This window comes from Dioscorea cayenensis, chromosome 20, assembly GCF_009730915.1.
Source record: "Dioscorea cayenensis subsp. rotundata cultivar TDr96_F1 chromosome 20, TDr96_F1_v2_PseudoChromosome.rev07_lg8_w22 25.fasta, whole genome shotgun sequence".
Classification (NCBI taxonomy): domain Eukaryota; kingdom Viridiplantae; phylum Streptophyta; class Magnoliopsida; order Dioscoreales; family Dioscoreaceae; genus Dioscorea; species Dioscorea cayenensis.
In genome coordinates, this window is record NC_052490.1 from 18,180,548 (window position 1) to 18,190,598 (window position 10,051).

The following is a 10,051-nucleotide window of genomic DNA, read 5'->3' on the forward strand; positions in this document are numbered from 1 at the left end:
GGGAGTTTCACAGGGGTAGACACACACCATTGGGTGCTCTCGGGATAGCACTCTTTAACTCTGAATGTATCCACATGGGGGTGTGGAAATTACCCACGACCGTATACCCGACCCACAGGGGCACCCACACGCCCTTGCGGTTCCTTTGTCCACATGAGAATTTCTCTAAGTGTTTCACACACCTTTGTGAAAATTTCACATGGTCGTGGACCTTCATAAGGCCCTTCATAGGGGCATTCGCACATTCCTGTATCTTCCAACGATGGAGGGGATTTTCTCTACAGAGTTTCACACGGGCGTGTGAAGATTCCCTATGCCCGTGTGCAGTTTACAAGGTCAGACACAGGGGTAGACACACGCCCTTGTGTCTTCTCACGATAAAGCTCTAAACATCTGTAAAGAAACACACGCCCATGTGGAAATTACACATGAGCATGTGACCATCATAAGGTCGTTCACAGGGGCAATCACACACCCTTGTGTCCTCTCGGGATGAGCTCTGAATGAAAACACATGCCCGTGTGGAATTTCCACATGGGCGTGTGACTTCTCTAGAATACTTAGAAAAAATTACAGACCGTATAAAAAATTTTTGCACACTTATACACATATAGAGCCTGCCTATATTATGGGAAAGTAACCAGAGAATCATGAAAAACGCTCGAACGACCAAGAAAAATTTGCCACATACAATTAAGAACATGATAACACCAACAATCCACAAGAAAATCGCATCAATAGGATGTAAAAGATCAAGACACCAACACTCAAGCTCTTATTTATGCAAACACTATCTAATACCTGGAAAAACAGTAAAGACTTGGGTTATCTCCCAAGAAGGGCTTGTTCAACATCACTTAGCTTGACGTACCTGAACTTAGCTCTAGGAAGCTCATAGATAAAGGTTTCCCTCTTATCCATAACTTGTAATCATGATGAACATAGTCTTTTGAAGGTAGAAGGGGAGTTATCAAGTTTGTTACAGCATAAGGGTTCATCACCTGTACTCCGTTCTTGCTCATCCGCATTAGCCTTAGGGCATTTCTTGTGGCGTCTTCTTGCATGCTTCATCTTCTGGAGCATCTTCTTCATGATCCCCGGGGTAGGATGTACCTTGTCCTCTAGACCAAGCATCATGTTTTGTCATTCTCCACTTCTTGGTCTAGCACCCTTTTATATGGGTCTGGATGCATCATTTCCTGCATATATTCATCTATTAGTTCATCAGTAGTGTTGAGAAAGTGAAGAGTATCATCAAAGTCTAGAATGACTCATGGCTTCGGTGAGGCAATCTGTAAGCTTGTCATCCCCAACTCGTAAAGTCAACTCCCCGCTGTCCATGTCAATGAAAGCCTTAGAAGTGCACAAGAATGGCCTCAGATGTATCAGCGGGACATCGATATTGTCATCAACATCCAACACTACAAAGTCCATAGGAAATGTGTACTTGTTAACCTTCACAAGTACGTCTTCGATGATGCTCCTCGGATGTCTAACCGTTTGGTCTGCCAATTGTAATGTCATCCGAGTGGGCCTAGGCTCTCCCAAGCATAACTTTTGGAAGAATGTATAAGGAATGATGTTTGCACAGAATGTGAAGCTTCCGGGGTACTTCTTCTTGTTCGGCAAATTCTTTTGTAACACCGCCGAACATGAAGCATCTAGGATCACAGATGCAGTCTTCTCCAACTTTCTCTTGTTGGTTAAGAGATCCTTGAGAAACTTTGCATAGAGAAGCATTTGAGACAATGCCTCAACAAATGGGATATTGATGTGCAACAGCTTGAATAGACCCAAGAACTTCTTATATTGTTCATCATTTTGGTCATTCTTCAATCTTGAAGGATAAGAAATTCTTGGCTTGTAAGCTGGGGATACCACCTTCTTCCCTTTGTTTGATCTCTCCTCAACCTCCACAATCTCGGATGCTTCAGTATTGGTCTTCTCACTTAGAAGCCTACCCTCAACCTGACGAACACTTCTCAAAGTGATCACATTCACATGTTCTCTCCGATTAGTTTTGGTGTTACTAGGCAAGCTTCCTTGAGGTCTCTCCGATAACGATTTCGCAATTTGCCCCACTTGACTCTCGAAATTGTGCAATGACGCGGTATGGTTGTGAAGTGTGGCTTCAACCAATTGAAATCATATATCCGACAAATGAATGAACTTCGTTAAAGCTTCTCTAGATCGGTCATCCGGTTTTCCAACCCTGAAACTCGGTTCTCCATATTCGGGGCTTGTTATTGTTGCTGGAAACCGTGGTGGTGCCATTATCTTCTGTTGCTCTTAATTACTCCATGAAAGATTTGGGTGGCTTCTCCAACCTGAATTGTAGGTGTTGCTATATAGATTGCCTTGGTTTCTCATTGCATTACCCACAAAGTCCACTTGTTCTACTGAGGATGTACCACCAATAGAAATAGGGCAATCAGATGGAGCATGTCCTTCCCCATACCCTATGCAACTAGTCACGCCCGCCACTCTAATAGAAGTTAGAGTGTCTAACTTCTTGCTCAAAGACTCCACTTGGGCCACCGATGAAGTAACTGCGTCCATCACATGAAGTAAAGCTACGTTCTTTCTGTCTCTTGTGTTCTATTAATAAATTTTCATAGCCATTTCTTCAATGAGAAGCCGGGCTTCTTCCGGGGTCTTGTTCCCTAAGGTGCCTTCTGCTATAGCATCAAGTAACTATCTTGTGCTCAGATTCAACCAATTATAGGAAGTCTGAATGATCATCTACTCGGGGAACCCATGTTGAGGACATTTCTGTAGGAGCTCCTTGAACCTATCCCATGTCTCAAATAGAGACTCCAATTCTGTTTCCACAAAAAAGGATATTTCATTCCTAAGCTTTGTAAATTTTTTGAGAGGGAAATATCGGGCAAGAAAAGCTTCTACCATCTCCTCCCATGTAGTGATAGATGCTTTAGGTAATGAATATTGGCATCATCCGTAACACCATTGATCTAGAGCATGTCGCACACTTCCAAGAAGTTTTCTATATGATTGATTGGATCCTCATCGGCGAAACCATTAAATTGTGCCAACTGCTGTAACATTTGGATGAATGCTGGCTTAAGCTCAAAACTCTAAGCTGTGATCGGTGGCCGCATAATGCTAGATTGTGTGCCAAGAAATGTTGGTCTGGCATAATCAGACAGTGTCCTATGCTGCCCATTCTGTTCTTCTATATCTGACCCTTCACCTTCTACCTCAGCTTGATTTGTCTGTTCTTGCATAAGTTCTTTACCCCTTGTATGAAATGTTCGTTTAAGTTCAGGATCACCTTCAACCAATATCGAAGAGTTCCCTCGGGTCATTACCTGGAGTTACGACCAAAGAAAGAAAAACAAATCAGAATGATGGAAGAATAAGAAAGTGTGAAATAGAATAAATATTGAATAGCTAAAATAACAAAGTGCAAAGTGCTTCTAAAATGCCTACTCCCGGTAACGTGCTAAAATCTTAACAACGCCTTTTTGCGTGTGTACCGCAAGTGCCCGGATTTATCGAAGTAATAATACACCGGTGAGTAGGTAGTCGAATCCACAAGGAATAGTGATTACAAACACAAAGATTGTTATTTAACTAGAACAAGGATGAATTAATAGTGATGTGAATAAGAATTAATGCAAATAAAAATAAGAAAAGAAGAAGAACGCGCAAAAAAAAGATAGGAGAGGCAATCGACGATAAACGGGGCACCCAGACATTGCTCAACATAGGACTATTGTTTCAAATACAAGACCAATCATTATCTTCCCTAACTAATGATTAATGACTCATATAGATCCTTAAACATACGGTCCCAAAACTTAAGGTCAACCATGACTAACCCTACACTATACCCCGATGGAGAAATCTTTTAGTTTCGACATCTCACGTTATGCTAGGTTGCTTAGGGCTCTGGGGATTCCAATTGATAAACCCGATTTTCTAAAATAGATCTAACCATTTGGTCCATGCGAAAGACCCCTAGTCACAATTAATCCCCAGATACTAAGGATTACTTCAACGTTTCACTCTGTTGCTTGCGTAACTAAGCCCCAGTGGAGTTCATCTCTTAGCACTTCACTCTATTATGACTGCAAAGAACTCTTGGAATGTACGGATAGAATAAATCTCACCGGAGGTGAAAGGGGATGTTCCGCTACCTCTCGACTCACCTTCTCAACCCTCTCCAATCTAGTATTGTCTAACCCTCATGGTGTCACTCATCCACAAGGATTACCAAAATGGATTCTCAACCGTAGTGTCACTCTAAGGGAAAATCAACTCAACAAGCATTCAAGATTGGAACTCAATTAAAACATCAATTAAAGGAAGCATAACAAAAGGTCAAAAAAACAACATCATCCTAGGGTTTACAAGTCCAAGTACCCACTAGGGGTTTAGCTCTCCATGGAGAAAAATACAATAAATAATAAAATCAAAAGTAAAAATACGTAATCCATAAAAAAAAGCCACCTTGGTGATTGTATCAATGGTCTTGTGGAGTGGCCGCATCTTCTCTAAATGTCCCCTCATCAAGCCTAGGGCACACCTCGCGGGATCGGTGCCGAAGAAAGCTCCCCCAACAATTCTCTTCCTAAGGAAGCACGATGTCGCAGGCCGTGAAACCCTCGAAAAGGCTAGCCAAAGCCTCTCCAAACCCTAGCCACGAACGGCTCCAATGGTGAGAAATGATAGCCAAAAGATGGAAAGAAGGACGCATAAATCGGGCTAAAATTGTGATTTAAATAGGGCTCGAATTGGGCATCCACAAGGGCGTGTGGAATTTTTCACATGCCCTGTGAATCTCCGGAAATCGATTTTTCTGCGGCACTGTGAATAGATAGCGCCATAGTAAATTGCTACGATGATTTACAACGAGTGCTGATTACGAGTGTCTCTCTGCAATACTCCGCAAAAATCTACCGAATCCACACTCTTCATCGAGGGCAACATAAGCGCCTACACGTCTACGCTATAGATTGCGTTGCATCTTCAAACAAAAAGCACATTTAACAACAATCTTGCTAGCTTTTGCACAAGTCGGAATACACGAGTGTGATGCCCTTTGTGCCCCTCCAATTTGCATATTTCCTTGAACACCACGGAGGTTGGCACAGACTCACATATCTTTGAGCACAACTTGTGTCTTCACATTTGTTCAATCCAAGATTTCACCAACTAAGTGCACTTACAATCTACTTTGGCTTCTTTCTTCTATATTTGTCTACACAACCTTACGTGCACAAAAGAACACAAATACACATGTATTAGGGATAAAATCTGAGAAACATAATGCTCATCGTAAGAAAAGAATACTTTATAATACTAATACACAAGCACTTATCAAACATGATACCAGGGTTATGATTAAAAACTGAAAACGGGACATTTCGAGAAGAAAACATGGGATTAGGATTTTGGTTTAGAAACAGTGGACATTCTGAAAAGAAAAATATGATTAGGGTTTTGTTTGAAAAATAAGAGAAATTCCAAAAAAAAACTTAAGATTAGGGTTTTGATTAAAAAATTTGATACATTACGAAAAGAAGACATATGATTATTGTTTTGATTAAAAAAATAGGAGGTATTCCGTAAAAAACATATGATTAGGCTTTTGATTCAAAAATAGGATGCATTCCCAAAAGAAAACATAGAATTAGGATTGTGAGAAAAGAAAATAGTAAACATTACTAAAACAACACATTGGATTAGGGTTTTTATTGAAAAATAGTAGACATTCCAAAAGAAAATATAGGATTAGTGTTTTGATTAAAAAATAGGATACATTACTATAAGAAAACACAGGATTATGGTTTTAATTTAAAAATAGTAGACAGTAAAAAATGAAAACATAGGATTACGTTTTTTACTTGAAAGATAGGAGACATACCAAAGAGAAAAAGATTGGATTGTGATTTTTTTATTCAAAAAAATAGGACACATTACTGAAAAAGAAAAACATAAGACTAGGGTTTTGATTAAAAAAATATGTTACATTCCAATCAAAAAGCCATAATCTTAGATTTTTCAATCAAAAACATTACTATAAGAAAACATAGTGTTTTTTTGTTTTGATTAAAAAAATAGAAAAAAATAAGGGGACATTTCCGAAAGAAAACATAGGATTAGGGTTTTTCGTTAAAAAAATATGAGACATTACGAAATACAAAATATACGATTATTGTTTTGATTTAAAAATAGGAGCCATTGTGAAAAGAAAACATATGATTTGGGTTTTGATTAAAAAAAAACAAACATTCCCAAAAGAAAAACATTGTATTAGGGTTTTTGATTCAAAAAAATAGTAGACATTCGAAGAAAAATATAAGATTAGTGTTTTCATTGAAAAAAATAGGAGACATTACTATAAAAAAATCATAGGGATTATGATTTTAATTCAAAAAAATAGTAGACAAGAAAGAATAGAAAAACATAGGATTTGGGTTTAAACTGAAACATAAGAGATTTTATCGAAAAAGAAAACATACAATTATTATTTTTTTATTCAAAAAAATAGGAGGCATTACAAAAAGAAAACATAAGTCTAGGGTTTTTGATTAAAAAAATATGATACATTTCAATCAAAAAGCCCTAATCTCATCTTCAATCAAAAACATTACTATTAGAAAACATAGGATTAGGGTTTTGATTAAAAATTGAAAAATAGAAGACATCCAAAAGAAAACAAAGGATTAGGGGTTTGATTAAAAAATAGCAGGAATTCACAAAAGAAAACATAGGATCGGGGTTTTGATTGAAAAAAATACGATGCATTCGAAAAGAAAAACATGAGATTAGGATTTTTGAATCAAGACCCTAATAATACATTTTCTTTTTGGAAATGCCCCTCTATTTTTGGTTTTTTTAATCAAAACCTTAATGTTATGTTTTATTTTTCATCAAAATCATGGCTTTATGTTTTCTTTTCATAATGCCTCCTATTTTTTTAACAAAAATCATAATTATATGCTTTCTTTTCGATATGTCTCCTATCTTTCAATCAAAACCCGAATCTTATGTTTTCTTTTTCTTAATATCTACTATTTTTTTTTTAAAACCTAATCCTATATTTACTTATAGTTATCTCTCCTAATTTTCATTCCAAACCGTAATCTTATATTTTTCTTATAGTAATGTCTTCTAATTTTTCTATCAAAACCTTATTCCTATGTTTTTCTTTTTCAATTGCCTACTATCTTTCAATCAACACCGTAATCCTATGTTTTCTTTTTGGAATATGTCCTATCTTCCAATCGAAACTCGAATACTATGTTTTCTTTTCTTAATATCTCCTATTTCTCAGTTTTATATCAAAACCCTAACCTATGTTTAATTTTCGGAATGTCTGTTATTTTTTAATCGAAACACTAATCCTATGTTTTCTTCCTGGAATGTGTCCTATTTTTCAGTTTCGAATCAAAATCATAATCCTTTATTTTCTTTTCCGAATATCTCATTTTCTTGATTGAAAACTCAAATCCTACTTTTTTTGTTTTGTGAATGTCTTCTAATTTGTAATGAAAACTCTAGTCCTATTTTTCTTTTCGCAGTGTCTCATGTTTTTCAATGAAAATCCGAATCCTATGTTTTCATTTCAAAATTCCTCTTATTTTTAAATCAAAACCCTAATCCTATATTATCATTTTGCAATGTCTACTCTATTTTCAATGAAAATACAAATCCTACGTTTTCATAGAATAATGTCTTCTTTTTTTCAATCAAAACCTTGATCGTATATTTTATTTTAGGAATGTCTACTATATTTGAATCAAAACCCTAATCCTATTTTATCTTTTCAGAATGTCCACTATCTTACAATCAAAACCCTAATCGTATGGCTTCTTATGGTAATGTTTCCTATTTTTCAATCAAAATCCTAATCCTTTGTTTTCTTTTAGGGATGTCTCCTATTTTGCAATAAAAAAACCTAATCCTTTATTTTCTTTTCGGAATGTATGATATTTTTGAATCAAAACACTAATCATATATTTTCTTTATGGAATGTATCCTATTTTTCAATTTTGAATCAAAACCCTAATCCTTTGCATTCTTTTCAGAATGTCTCATTTTCTTGAATCAAAACACAAATCCTATTTTTTGTTTTGGGAATGTCTTCTAATTTCTAATGAAAACCCTAATAATATGTGTTGTTTTCGGAATGTCTCATATTTTTCAGTCAAAACCACAATCCTATATTTTTTTTTCAGAATGCTTCTTATTTTTCAATCAAGACCCTAATCCAATATTTTCTTTTTGTAATATCTACTTTGTTTTGAATGAAAATCCGAACAATATGTTTTCTTATAATAATTTGTCTTATTTTTCAATCAAAACCCTAATCCTATGTTTTATTTTCGGAATGCTTACTTTATTTGAATCAAAACCCTAATCATATGTTATCTTTTTGGAATGTCTAAAATCTTAGAATCAAAACACTAATCCTATATTTTCATATAGAAATGTCTCCTATTTTTCAATCGAAACAATAAAACTATGTTTCCTTTCCTGAATGCCTACTATATTTGAATCAAATCCCTAATCCTATGTTTTCTTTTAAGAATGTTGTCTATCTTTCAATCAAAAGCCGAATCGTATGTTTTCTTTTCTTAATTTCTCCTATTTATCAGTTTTGATTCAAAATCCTAACCTATATATTTTTTGTACAATGTCTCATATTTTTCAATCTTTAACTTAATCTTTTCTTTTCTTTTCGGAATGTAAGATATTTTTTAATCAAAACATTAACCCCGTGTTTTCTTATAGTAATGTCTCCTATTTTTCATTCAAAGCCTTTTACTATCTTTTGTCATAGTAATGACTCCTATTTTTCAATCACAACCAGAATCCTATAGTGTCTTTTCTGAATCTATTTTATCTTTCAATCAAACCGCAATCCTTTGTTTTCTTTTCAGAATGTCTACTATATTGAATTAAAACATTAATCCTACGTTAATTTATACTTATGTCCCTTATTTTCAATCAAAACCATAATCCTATGTTTTTGTTTTGAAATGTCTTATATTTTTCAATCAAAACCCAAGTCCTATATTTACTTTTAGGAATGTCTACTATTTTGAATCGAAACCCTTATCTTAAGTTTTTTTTCGCAATGTCTACTATTTTTTTAATCAAAACCAAAGCGGTATGTTTTCTTTTCAGAATGTCTCCTATTTTTGGATTAAAACAAGAATAATATGTTTTCTTTTTGAAATGTCTCATATTTTTCAATCAAAATCCTATTAATATCTCTTCTTTTCGGAATAGCTCCTATTTTTGAATCAAAACCCTAATTTATGTTTACTTTCGAGAATGTCTGCTATTTTTTAATCAAAAATTTAATCCTATGTTTTTTTAAATGTCTCCTATTTTTTTGGTTTATCATCAAAATCATAATCCTATGTTTTCTTAAAGTAATGTCTCTTATTTTTCAATCAAAATCATAATCATATGTTTTCTTTTCAAATTGTCTTATCTTTTTCAAGAAAAACCCTAATATTATGTTTTATTTTTAGAATGTCTACTATTTCTTAATCAAAACCATAATTCTATGTTTTCTTATAATAACGTTTCTTATTTTTCAATTAAAACCCTAATCCTATTTTTTCTTTTCAAAATGTCTGATATTTTTTCAATCAAAACATTATCCTATGTTTTCTTTTAGGAATGTATACTATTTTTGAATCAAAACCCTAATCCTATGTTTTTTTACAGTAATGTGTCCTGTTTTCAATTCAAACACTAATCCTATGTGTTCTTATAGTAATGTCTCCTATTTTTCAATCATAACTCTAATCCTATATTTTCTTTTTTAAATGTCTACTATACTTGAATCAAAACCCTAATACTGTGTTTCATTTTTAAAATATTTCCTGTTTTTGATTCAAAACCCTAATTCTATATTTTTTTTGGAATGCCTCATTTGTTTTAATTTTGGAATGGCTATTATATTTCAATCAAAACAATCACCTTAGGTATTCTTCTCAGAATGTCTACTTTTTTTTATCAATCCAAACCCTAATCCTATGTTTTCTTTTTGGAATGTCTCCTATTT

At 34.4% G+C, this 10,051-nt stretch overlaps 1 non-coding gene across 1 annotated transcript; it reads left to right on the forward strand.

Annotated features, from left to right (window-relative positions):
* Window positions 1–2,752: 2,752 nt before the first annotated feature.
* LOC120252071 lies at window positions 2,753–2,859 on the forward strand. The gene has a single exon (XR_005533622.1). It is a non-coding gene; the product is annotated as a small nucleolar RNA R71 (small nucleolar RNA).
* The last annotated feature ends 7,192 nt before the right edge of the window (window positions 2,860–10,051 follow it).